Source organism: Sturnira hondurensis, unplaced genomic scaffold (assembly GCF_014824575.4).
Source record: "Sturnira hondurensis isolate 20B ecotype Veracruz unplaced genomic scaffold, ASM1482457v3 Scaffold0022977, whole genome shotgun sequence".
Taxonomy (NCBI): Eukaryota; Metazoa; Chordata; class Mammalia; order Chiroptera; family Phyllostomidae; genus Sturnira; species Sturnira hondurensis.
Window position 1 is genome coordinate 929,741 of NW_028095608.1, and position 12,242 is coordinate 941,982.

Sequence of the window (12,242 nt, forward strand, 5' to 3'; positions counted from 1 at the left end):
TGGATTCCCATCACCCACCCACTGCCATTCCACTAAAAATCAGGACTGCCGACAGGTCCCGGAACACCACTCTGCACCCCGGCAGGTGTGTGATCTACCTGGACAAAAGGGCAGAATGTGCAGCCTCTGCCAGCTGCTTGGGCAAGGGCTCTGAGCTGTCTGGCTAACAGCACGCAGAGCAGTCTGTGCCCGTGTCATGGGTGCAGAGACAAAGCGAATGCCCCCATGTCCTCCTGACACAGCAAGGTGCCAGTCTCTGCTAAACACCTCTGTGGCCCTGGAAGGTGGCACAGGTAATGGCCAGTGAATGCTCTTCGCGGCCAGAGACACCTGGTTCCACTCCCGCCTGGCTGGACTCCTGAGCTTCTGTCTCATCCTCTGTAAAATGAGGGTAATAACTTCCTGAGGGGGCTGATGCAGTGCAGATAGACCCTCAGACTTAGCAAAGATCCTTCATCCTTGAACCCACACCAACCCAAATTGTTAGCAGCATCCATTTCACAGTGGCTTGGTGCTAAAGACGATACCAGCTACAGCTGACTACGCAGTTCTTATTATACATGTGTGTTAAATGCTTTAATCCGATTCATACTAGCCGTACGAGGTAGGAATTGTTATCCTCATTTGACAAATAAGGAATCTGAGGCTCAGAGCACTGAAGTAACTTGCCTGGAGTCACACAGCCAGGTCGTGGCAGAGAGGGCTTCCATGGAGGTCACGCCTGCTTCCCTGCATGCTTGCCCCAGTGACGCTTCCGTCTCAGGCTGTGCGGCCTCCTGGCGAGTCCGTGCCGGCGGGGCTCAGATCTCACGATGGCAACACAGTAAACGCCAAGAAATTTTGCAGAGGGTTACAGACATTTGCACGCCCCCTCGACCAAGGGCAACGCTGTCGGCCAGCATACCAGTTTGCCAAAGACTCAAGTTCGAAACCTGCCAACTGAAAAGTTCTGATTTGGCCAGACGAACCCTCAGCACAGAGCCATGTAGGAAATAGACAAGGGCCATTCAAAAGGACTGTGACTCAGATGGGAAGTTCCTGCCCCAAAATAATACTCAGTAAACCAAACAGTCAACCCGTCGGAAGGCATCCATGTACATTTGGGTCATGATACACTTATTCTAAGTAGTTGGAAAGGGAGGGCGAGAGACAAAACCCATTTCTGCACGGGCAGAGATGCACCCTGTCCCTCCTTGGAGAAGGGTGCCCACCAGCCCAAGGGCGATGACTTTACTAGAGAGGCCGCCCCTTAGGGGAGCTGTAACACAAACGTGCCCAAAGGACAAGTGGGGGTGACACGTTGGCTCAGACGGCGGGAGGCACTGTTCTGCGCCTCAGCCCTCTGGGCCTTCTTCAGTTTGTCAGCGATGGCGACGGCTTTGGAGCAATTCCTCGTTGGCAAAGCCACGCTTGTTAAGAAGCCGGGAACCTGGAGCCTGGAGGGGCCTGGGAAGCCGTTGGTTCTCTGTTGCAGCAGACCAGACTGTCCTTGCCAAATCAGACCCCGTCACCTACCAACCCTGAGTCACAAGCAAGCAGTGGAGCCACTATTGGGAGGAGAGATAATGGGGTGATATTTATCAGTGGATGCATCTCAGCAAAGGAGGGGCGTTGCCTCAACGCTGGTCGTATTCATGCCCTTTACCTTTCAGATCATTGCCTGGTAGCTCTCGAGATGGTTTCTAACTGTCAATATTTACAGAACCAGGCACTTAACAACAGCCCGGCAAGTTCAGTGTCTCCAAGAATGAGTCATGCCCCACGAAGCCTTTTATCTGAGTATCAGAGCTCCTTCTCCATTGGCTGGAGCAGCCGGAAGTCACCAGGTCATGGAAAACACATGCATGGTAACCAATATTTATGAAAGCAAAGTATGGGGGGAGAGGGCAGGGTTTGGAAGCAAACAGAGCTGCCTTTTCTTATCTGCTAGCTGATCAATACGGTTCTGGGGCGGGGAGGGAATGACGGAGAGATAGCACCAGGAGCCCGATCCAGGCTCCACTGGCAGCGAGATACATTATAGCTAAGCTGAGTGACACCGTGGCCTTGGCTGGAGAGGGAGGGGGCACCTGCCTCACGCAGACACACATCAAGGAAGGAAGACTTAGAGACACTGGACTGAGAGCAGGCTGACCGCCAGCCTGGCCCTCTGAGCAAGCAGAGCAGCCCGTCTGCCCAGGCGGGAACCCTCAGCTCTAGTCAAGCGCTAGAAGATCGCTCCTTTGGCCTTTGAACCCCAGTTGTTCAGCAGTCACTCATTTAAAGGGCTGACAACGCCCCCCCCCCCGGGCAGGGCAAACCTCCAGTCTCATCAAGGAGGGGATCCTGTGTGGCAATACACAGGGAGAAAAGAGGAAGAGGGCAAGGACAAGGGTCGGCTGAGGGAGGCCCTGCAGGAGGAAGCGGGCAGGAGGGGCCCTGCATGTGGCAGCTCTGTGACACTCTCACTGTGTACGCCCTTGGTCCATCCCTGGAATGTGGTCACTTGTCTGTAGAAAAGAAAGGAAGCTTGTTTTCACATCAACATCAAGTGAGGAAACGCCCCCACACTTCAGAAAATGCCACTCTCGGTACCAATGACCGTGTGCAAACTTCCCTCCCCGGCATGCACACAGAAGTTGGTTGCGACCACGTGGATGGTCATGTCTTTGCCAAAGTCCTTTGGGGACCCTGTACTATGCAACAGGGCCAGTTGGTCAACACTGAGCTCTGGACTCCCAGTTCCCTCTAAAATCAATGAGCTAAGCTTGGCTTGTGAAAAGGAGCTCGTCGGGGACAGGACTACTGTTCAGTTGCGTGCTGCAAAATGTCTTTGATCGGAAATGGTAGAAGAATGAGAAATATCAAAACCTACATACTGGACCCTGGCTGGTGTGGCTCAGTGGATTGAGTGCTGGCCTGTGAACCAAAAGGTCACTCACTGGTTTGATTCCCGGTCAGGACACATGCCTGGGCTGCAGGCCAGGTCTTCAGTTGGAGGCACATGTGAGGCAACCGGTCACTGTTTCTCTCGCTCATTGAAGTTTCTCTCCTTCTCTTTCTCCCTCTCTTTCCTCTCTCTCTGAAAATGAATAAATAATTTTTTTAAAGAAACTTGCATACTGAGCACTTGAAAATGGGTCTGGCTTCTTATTAGGCCCAACAGGTCTGAAGGCTCAGAGACATTCCCAGACGTTTTCAGATTATTCCGTGATGAAATGAGCTCATGGTTCCCGCAGACAAAGAGAGGCCAGCCCCAAAGCCCACGCCAGGCCCACAGATCAAAGGCCAGCCCTCTTGTAGCAGCTGCGTGGAAACACGATGTGGGCATCACCTTTAGTCACAAAGAGCAACAAAGGATGTACTCCATGGTCCAGTGACCGGCTTCATCCTGGCCCCTTCCAGCCACTGTGCACCAGGAGCCGGTGGCTGGGGACACAGCCACCCGCTGTGGACCCTGGCCATCCTCAGATGCACACACGCCGGCCATGTGTGTGCACACACAGGCTCTGAGTAAGAATCTGTGGGGCTAAGAGGCAGCCGGTAGGGAGAATGGAGCTTCTGAATCTCTCTGAAAGGCTGCATCAGAACCTACAGAGTTTCTGTAGGCTGGCGGCTGCTGGGGCGCCTTCTGTTTCATTCCCCCCTAAGTTCCTGCTTTCCTTTGGGGGCAGAGGTAAGGAGAGGCTGAGCATGGGGGCTGGAGAGAAGTGTGGCGACAGGGTGGGCCCATCACTGTTCCCCTTTCCCTGTCTTCCTAAGGACAGCCTGCAGACCCCCTGGAACGCCACGTGCGGTCACACGCTCCGCGGCTGTGTGGAAATTCTGGCTGCGGCTGCCACGACAAAGTGCCCCCAACTGAGTATCTTAAACAACAGAAACGTATGTCATCATGGCTCTGGGGGCTGGAAGTCCCCCACCAAGGTGTTGGCAAGGTTGGTTCCTTCTGAGGTTTCTGGCCACTCCTATCAGTTTGTCTGTGGCTGCCTTTCCCCTGCGGGTCTTCACATCATCTTCACTCTGTGTGCCTGTATCTTCACACGATAAGGAGTCCAGTCAGATGAGCTGAGGACTTCATTTTAACTTAAAATTGCCTTGTTTTAACCTAATTACCTCTTCAAAGTCCCTGTGTTTGACCGTAGTCCGCTCTGAGGCCCTGGGGGTCAGGACATCAAGTACCACAAAGGGGGAGGAGGAAGAGGAGTCAGCAAAGTTCCCAGAGCCCCCTGCTCTGGGCTTGGGTCTGTGCCAGACGGCAGAGTCCAGAGAGCAGAAGACAATCTGGCTGTGACTGAATGGCAGGGGCAGTCCCAGGGAATGGGTCGACGGAAGGATCAACCATGAATGAACTGATGGACAAACACCGGAACTGGTCCCGGAGCCCGGGGAGGACTGAACAAGGAACCACACTGAGTCCAGAAGTGTAGGTGAGCCGGGAGCTGGCCACTCCTGGCCACCGCCACCTACAAGACGAGGTGTCAGAGGTAATTAGAGAAGTTCAGCAGCAAAGGGCCACTACTCCAGGTGCTGCAGGGAAGCCTGGCCAGCTCTTGTCCAGTTGGCCAGAACTGAGAGCAAGAGCCCCATGCAAAAAGGCGCAACACCCCCAGATGGAATGTAGACTCTCTTTTATGCTCACCCTGCTGTGCCGCCCCCCCCAGGGGGCAGAGGTCACATCCCGCTGTGGGTCACAGCAGCCCAAGGCCACAAACCAGGTGGAAAGCCCCCGCAGGCAGCGCCTAAGGTTCACTGAGTGAGGCTACCTGCCACAGGCCACCACCAGCTGCTGTGTGGTAACAGGACGATGCTCTGTCCCTGAGATCTTGTCAAACGCATGAAATGAGAGTGAAAGTGTCCACATCCTCAACTCCATCCCCGTAAAACACTGTCTGAGCCCGAAACTGCGGCCATAGCAAGGGAGCGGAGTGAGAGGAACAGAAAGACAGCAGGCCTGCCGGCTGCAGCATCAGCGCATCCTTCCGCTTCCTGCGAACGCTTCAGCTGTCACTCGGTTGTTATTATTATCTGAGTGTTTACTTAGTCAGTCTTCAAAGACATTTCCAAACGGGTATTTTTATGACTACACGGAGGCCAGAGTTCCTCCCACTGTCCCTCAGAGCTGGCAGGGGCAGGCCAACTGACTGTCAGCTGACCCCGCCGTGGGTGCAAACTTTGAACCGGTTCATGTCCTGTATTCCAGGCTCCCTGTGAACCCTGGTCAGCTCTGGCTTGAACAGCCAACACACAAGCACCCGCACGGACAGACCTCCCTCAAGCTGACTGCCAGCACACCTCCCTCGGTGCGAACACAGTGGCCTCAGGACAGCCTGCCCTTGAATCTCTGCTTTGCAAACAAGCGTGGGGCTCAGAGCAGTGAGCTGGTACTTCCTCTGCCCTTGGAGGGATTTTTATGGGGTTTTCATTCAGTTTCATTTTTGCCGCTGCACTTCTGAGAATGGCTCCTGTGTTCTTCCTTCCCTTGTTGCTTACATCCTCCAAGGCAGGCTGCGCAGAAAGTCGCACAGCCGAGGCCTCAGACGTGACCCGCTGCAAAGACACAGCGGAGAAAAAACCATCTTTCCGGGGTTCTCAAGCACTGGGCTTTAGGACAGAGGAGTCACATCCCCAGGGTGTGTGCCTCACCACCAGCCCAGGGGAGGCAGTGGAGGGCTGCTGGCCTGATGTCTGTCTGCCTAGGACAGGAGTCCCTTCTTCCGGAAAATCTTTCCTCCCGCACTAATGTCCAAATGTGAGCTGCCGTCTGCTCAGAGACCCTCCCCCAGGCACAGCGATTGAGCCGGTGACAGTCACCTGACCCCAGGGAGGGCCATCAGAGCCTCACCCTGGGACAAGCTCTCCCTCTTGGTCCCTCTGGCAAGGCAGCAGTGAGGAGTGATGAGCAGAAGCTGCCATCGGGCCCACTCCCTGCCGTGTGGAGGATGTGTATCCAACACGCTAAAATCGGAAACTGGCGGAAGATGATCTGAGACGTGCGAGAGCACAAAGCAGGGCCGGGCCCGGCGGCAGGTGTCCTCACAGCCCCTTCCCCCTCACAGTTGTCACACGGAGCCCCTCTGGAAGCCCCAACTGGTTGGAGCTGCATTTCTCTGGCATGCGGTTAATAACAGAGTCTCATTAACACCCTGATGATTGGATAGCTGCCTTCCTGCCTGAGCTGGACCAGCCGACCTCTGCGCCGGCCATGGAAACAGGAGGGGGCAGAGGGGCAGGAAGGACCTGGAAGAAGACCAGCATGCCAGGTCACTAGGGCCCGGAACACAGAAGCCCTGTCGCAGTTTTGAGACGTCAGTCTTCACCAAGTCAGCCCTTTCCTGACCATGTTCTCAGGGGCAGAGGCAAGCATCTGCATAAGTGAAGTGTTTCTTAGAACAGGTTTCAGGTGACAGCCATTTGGCAGCACACTGGCAACAGCCCCTTGGAAAACCCCACGCTCTGGACCAAGGAACCAGCCAGGACTCCTGCTGGGAAGGTGGCAGCTGCCCCTCCCATCATATTCTTGGCTAAGTGGACAAATGGACTCCAGGAGAGCCAGCTCAGCTGTCCACTCCATCATTTCACATCTGCCCAGGCTGCGCCCCTCAGGACTCGCCTAAATATGACTCCCAAATAGGAGGGAGCCCCCGAGGTGGGCGCAGACCCAGGAGGAGCCTCAGGTCCTGAGTCCCCGGTCCCTACAGCTGGAACACGGGAAGGCCTAAGTCCGAGGGTCCACCCAATGTGCAGAGGGGCCACAGAATCCAGCTTAATCCCCTCGCTCGCCCAAAAGGGTCAAAGGAAGGCCAGCAACCACAGGGGTCAGAGCCTCCGTTTTGACTCCAAGTTCAAAGAAGCTAGCTAAAGCCACATGGGCCCCTGGCACCACCCTACGAAACGGATTCCACCCTGAGTCAGAGAGGAAGCCGACACTCACTGAATCACCCGTCTACTTCCTCCACCTGCAGCAGCTCAGCCAAGACCCGCCGCCACTTCCGAGGGGCGACTCAGTGACTGCCACTCGGAAAAGCTGATGCCCTGAAGGAGAGCGGGCAGGGCCACACTCACGCGGTGGCGGCCGCCACCACCACCTTCACCGTGGCCTCCCAGCCCCCCGCGTTTTCCAGAGTGAGGCTTCCCATCTTGTGACAGCCCCTGACCTGCCGGCCCTGCCCTCGGCCGTGTTGTTTCTCACTTCCCTGTTCGGAAGGCAGACACCCTTTCCTAACACCATGAATCATCACCACGGAGCAACGGCCACTTGGCGAGGCCGGAAACCACTGCACACCGGACCGAAAAGGAGCAGCTCACTGCTGCAGCCCTGTCTGCCCTGCTGGTCATTGTGGCACGAGGCCACAGCCCCGGCTGCCGGACAGAGCTGCCGGGCCCGGCACTCAGCTTTCCCACACTGCTCTCCAACCCCCTCTCGCAGCAACTGGCATCTCCGACCCCTCTTGCGGCTTCCTGGTTACACTGGCTAAAGCAAAGCTGTCATCTTTCAGTCCTCAGAGGGAGAGAAATGGCAGGTCCTTTCAGGAGTGAGGACGCTGAGGTCAGGTGCCTGCGGCCCAGAGCAGGGCCACCACCGACCGGGTCAGGGGACTAAGTTCTCTGCCTGCAAGTAGCCTTGCAGTCATGATATAAATGTCATCCCCTTTATGACCGGGACCATGTGGCCTTCTAGTCATCATTCATCAAGTGCCCCAGCACAGTGGCCAGTGAGTCTGTGAATGAAAAAATCAGTGAAGGAGCTTTGGTCTCACCTGCGCCTGGCCCCTCATGGAAGGAGAGCCTCGTGTGATGCCACCGTTTCTGCCCCTGTGTCATCACATACAGCGCTGTCCAAAAGAAAAATGATCGAGGAAATGCAAATCTACACGGCAATATCACATCCGTTTCAACCTATCAGACTGACCAGAGCTTTAAATATCAACAGCGGCAGCGGCAGGTGCCGGCCAGAGAGTAGGAAACAGCTGGTCCCTCACTGCTGGGACAGAGGGTGTTAGTGCATTGCCTGGGGGCACTTGGACCCTCTACATTACTGTTGAGTAACATCTGACTCCTTAATTTCAAGACTGGAAATTTGTCATTGGCAGTTCAACCAGAAAAAGGCACAAAGTACAAAGACCATCGCAGTGTGGTAAATAAATACAAACAAGAAACTGAAATAGTCAGATGTGGCTGAGCAGTAATTATAGTACATTTGGTAAAATACTACGCAGCCATAGAAAATAATCTTGGAAGTCTATATCCCCAGCCAGAGAAGAGTATTTGCATGGATCATGAAGAAAGATTTAGGCTTTTTAAAAAAGATTTTACTTACTTATTTTCAGAGAGAGGGGAGAGGAGGGAGAAAGAGGGGGAGAGAAACATCAATATGTGGTTGCCTCTTGCACGCTCCCCACTGGGGACCGTGCCCACAACCCAGGCAGGTGCCCTGACTGGGAATCGAACCAGCAACTCTTTGGTTTGCAGGCTGACACTCAATCCCCTGAGCCACGCCAGCCAGGATGGAAATATTTAGGCTTCTCAAGCTATATGGTCTCAACTCTGCCCCTGTACCGAGGAAAGCAGCCATAGATAGTACACCTACAAATGGGTGCACTGTGTGCCAATAAAACTTCATTTATAAAAACAAGCTGGGGGCCAGACTTGGCCCAGGCAGTAGTTTGCCCAGCCCCCAAACTAGAAGATCTGATCAACTGCCTTTCCCGTACGTCAGATTCTATTTCTGGTTGTATAACTGCTTCCCACATCACCCCCTCCACTCAGGGAAGCTGACCGACAGTAATATTTCTCCCAGTGGGTCCAGTTCTTAGCCAGGAACCACCAAGGAAGTGAAGAAACACACAAAAAGGATTCGTTTCACTTTTTCACTGAACAACAAGTTCTTTGAATTCTTAACTGGAAACTTTCACACATGAGTTAAGGTTGCTGTAACTCATTTCCTGCAGTCCTGCTTGCCTATTTAAGCAAAATAATGGTTGTCCATGGAGGGTGACCTTTGACCTCTGGCAGCTGCCTGCAAAATACTTTACTGGCTCATCTGCATACACTGTGTTAGAAACTCGCTGACGCATTCTTCTCTTTTCACGTGAAATTCTGACTTCCTTGATGAAGTAGGTACTAAAACAAGATCTCAAAACAGAACATGGCCAGGAAGAAACGGGAGATTTTTGATTCCCTCCTGCTGTTGGCAAACAGCCCCTTGGACGGCAGTCGGGAAGCTGGCAGGAGCCCCCTGCATGCCTGAGCGGGGCCCTGAGGGGCGGGTGGGCCACGGCACAGAGCGGGACACCGGCCTCTGCTCCCCGAAGAAAGCTGAGGTTTACAAACAACGAGGACTCTTTCCTCTGCTGGACCCCCAGCCAGAACGAGACTCTTACTCATTGCCCCTGAGAAGGCAGAGGCAGAGAGAGGCAGCCAGGCCCTAGAGCAGACCGCCCCGGCCCTGATTACCAGGGGAAAGGGGCGGAACTCGCCCTGGGAACACACCACGGGGCAGCCTCCCTCAGCCTCACCCAGTCCTATCCCTGGCCTTGCCCCTTCCAAATTCTGGTAGCAAAACATCCTAAAAGCAAGAGGTAGGTAGGACATGTGTTTTCCTGTTTGTTCTAAGCACCCCGTGTCCATATACATGAGCTCCTCAGAGGTTGGATGAATTTTTTGGGTTATTCAGACCTCTTTGCACACTTCGGCATAGGACACACGTGAACACACTTCTCTAAGGGACACAGAGGTGACAAACTCTCCTTCTGAGAGAGGACGGCAGTGGGAAATCTGCTGGCATGCCAAGAACAGGCCAGTGCTAAGTCCGGGCCCAGGGGTCCCACCTGGGGAGCCTGGTCCTCCACGCATCCCCGGAAGCAGAGTCCTGCTGGGACTCCCCAGCATCTCAAGTGGCTTCCAGAAGATTCAGCGGTCCTCTTTTTTCTTCCTTGTCCTCCTATATCTGGACATGTTTCCCAGCCTTCCCATGGAAAATCCCGGGGTTGGCCACTTCCTGTTTTTGTTGTGTTTTGCTCCCCCACAGTGTACCCTTCGACCTTTTGTCCTTTGTCATGAACTTCCACTCAGACTGGGAAGCATGTCACCGACCCCAAGCAGGGCTCTGACAACCGGAGATCCTATCTCAGCTCCCTCACTCCCCTCGGGTGCTCTGCAAATCCTCTCTCTTAAGGCCCCAGCTGCTCCCTCGCCCCAAAAGGGGAAACTAAAACAACTGAGAGATTTGCTCTTAAAGATCTTTGCTCCACTTGTACCAGTATAAATGCAAGCGTCAGTAACGATTGTTTTTGCTTTCTGATGCACTTTTCTGGGGGCTAAGGGCATATCCTTTTGCTTTATTTTGACAACTAGACTGGCGAGGAGTGCACCCTTGCGCTGGTGACGTGCTGTTCTTTTCCCTTCTTTCCCCTGTCTGTCCCCTCCTCTGGGCCCAGCATTCCTGGCATTCTCAGAGAGCGGAGGTGCCAACTTAGACTTTTTCCAAGTCTCTTCTCAGCTCCACACTCCTGTGTCCAACACAGTCTCTTTGTCTCTTCTCTGCTTCCGGCTCTGGGGCAAGTACCCGGTGGCCGGGGCAGGCCCTGGAAGACCACCTCCCCATGACCTGCCAGAGCACCAAGCCACGGGCTGTGGCTCCAGGTCACACAGGTTGGAAACTCCAGTGGCCTCCAGCTGCAAAGGGGGAACATGCAACCCAGTGAGACAAAGGAGGTGTTAACCACACGCCCATTCTCATGGGGAATTCCCCCAAACCCGCATGGCACAGACGAAGGGCAAAGGAAGAAAGATACCAAACAGTAAGCCCCCACGGCCTTTGAGGACTGCCCCTCCCGATCAGCCTTCCGGTCCGGCGCAGCAGGACAAAGGGCTCTGGGCTGAGAGAGCACCGGCTCCTGCATGACCTTCACCGACACGCGGAACCCATCTGGGCTCCACTCCGCTCTCGCTGGAGGTGGAGTTTGGAGACCTTCGGGCAGCCGCTCCGTCACTGTCTGTGGGGCCTGACGGGGCTCCCCTAAATCTTACCTCGAGGAAAGGTCAGCGGAATTCACATCACAGGAAAATATAAAGTTTACTCTGCTCTCTAAACTGTTTTCAGTTTCCCCTGGGGAAAGAGATTGATTCATCTCGTTAGCAAGCAAAGGCCTTCTTTTTCCACCTTCAGTCGTATAAACGTCAAAGAAAAAAAGATCCTGGTGTTCAATCAAAAAACAGTTCCAGCATTTTTGAAAAGTCAAGGGGAGATAAAACAGATGATCCTCCAGTAAAAACAAAACAAAACAAAAAAAGTGGCCTGACTCCAAAACCATAACACCCTGAGTTGTTTAATGCCTCACTCACTCAGCAGAGGCCTGGCAGAGATGCTAGTGAACAGACAAAGGCCCAGGCTGAGCCCACGTGATGCCAGGCTTCTGGGACGCCAAGGTGAACCAAACCACCGGCCTGAGAAAGCCAAGGTCAAAGACAGGATGCATGTAAGTGAACCCAGAATATAAAATGCAGAGTTCCGACTACATCCTCATGCCGTAGCTGCATTATTCACATCAGCCAAAGGGTGCAAGCAGCCCAAGTGTCCATTGATGGGTGGACAGAGAAGTGCGACCTGTCCTCAGTGGAATATCCTTCGGCCCGAAAAAGGAGGGAGATTCTGGCACGTACAGCATGGAGGAATCCTGCAGGTGTTTTGTAGGAGGGGAAAAGGTGTTTTGCTGAGTGAAGTGAGCCAGTCACAGAAGGGAAATACCATGTGAACTGTGAGACACGTGGAGCAGGCAAATCCGCAGAGACGGAAAGTAGAACGGTGGGCGCCAGGGGTTTGGGGCAGGCGGAGGGGTGGGGAGTTGAATGAGGGTGCAGTTTCCGTTTGGGAGGATGGAAGGTTCTGGAGACAGATGGCGGTGATGGCTGCTCAGCACTGTGGTTGAGGCTAATACCACTCAGAAGCAGTGAAGGTGGTAGCTTTTGTGTTACGTGTGTTTTGCCATCATTAAAAATGTTTTAAATTCAGAGTTCAGAACAAGTCATATGGAGACTGAATCCGCCTCCTCCCTGCACACATACACACCAGCTCTTCTCGGAGAAAGCCCTTCAGCGTGCCTTTCACGCACAGCCCACGTGAAGTCATTCATCCCCCACCCGTGTTTCTGTCTGAGCTGGGGCGACTGTCTCCCCCACTGCGAGGCCGAGAGAGCACAGGTCTTCGCCTTGTGTGACGAATGGAAAAACCAAGGGTGGTAGAGGTCAGGTAGCTGGCTCAGGAT

At 54.1% G+C, this 12,242-nt stretch overlaps 1 long non-coding RNA gene across 1 annotated transcript; it reads right to left on the bottom strand.

Moving 5' to 3' along the window:
• Positions 1 to 424: 424 nt before the first annotated feature.
• On the bottom strand, positions 425 to 7,015 carry LOC118980671 (uncharacterized). Its single transcript, XR_005065177.1, has 3 exons — positions 6,911 to 7,015; positions 6,217 to 6,343; positions 425 to 2,489 (listed from the first exon to the last, which is right to left on the bottom strand). It is a non-coding gene; the product is annotated as an uncharacterized LOC118980671 (long non-coding RNA).
• Positions 7,016 to 12,242: the final 5,227 nt, after the last annotated feature.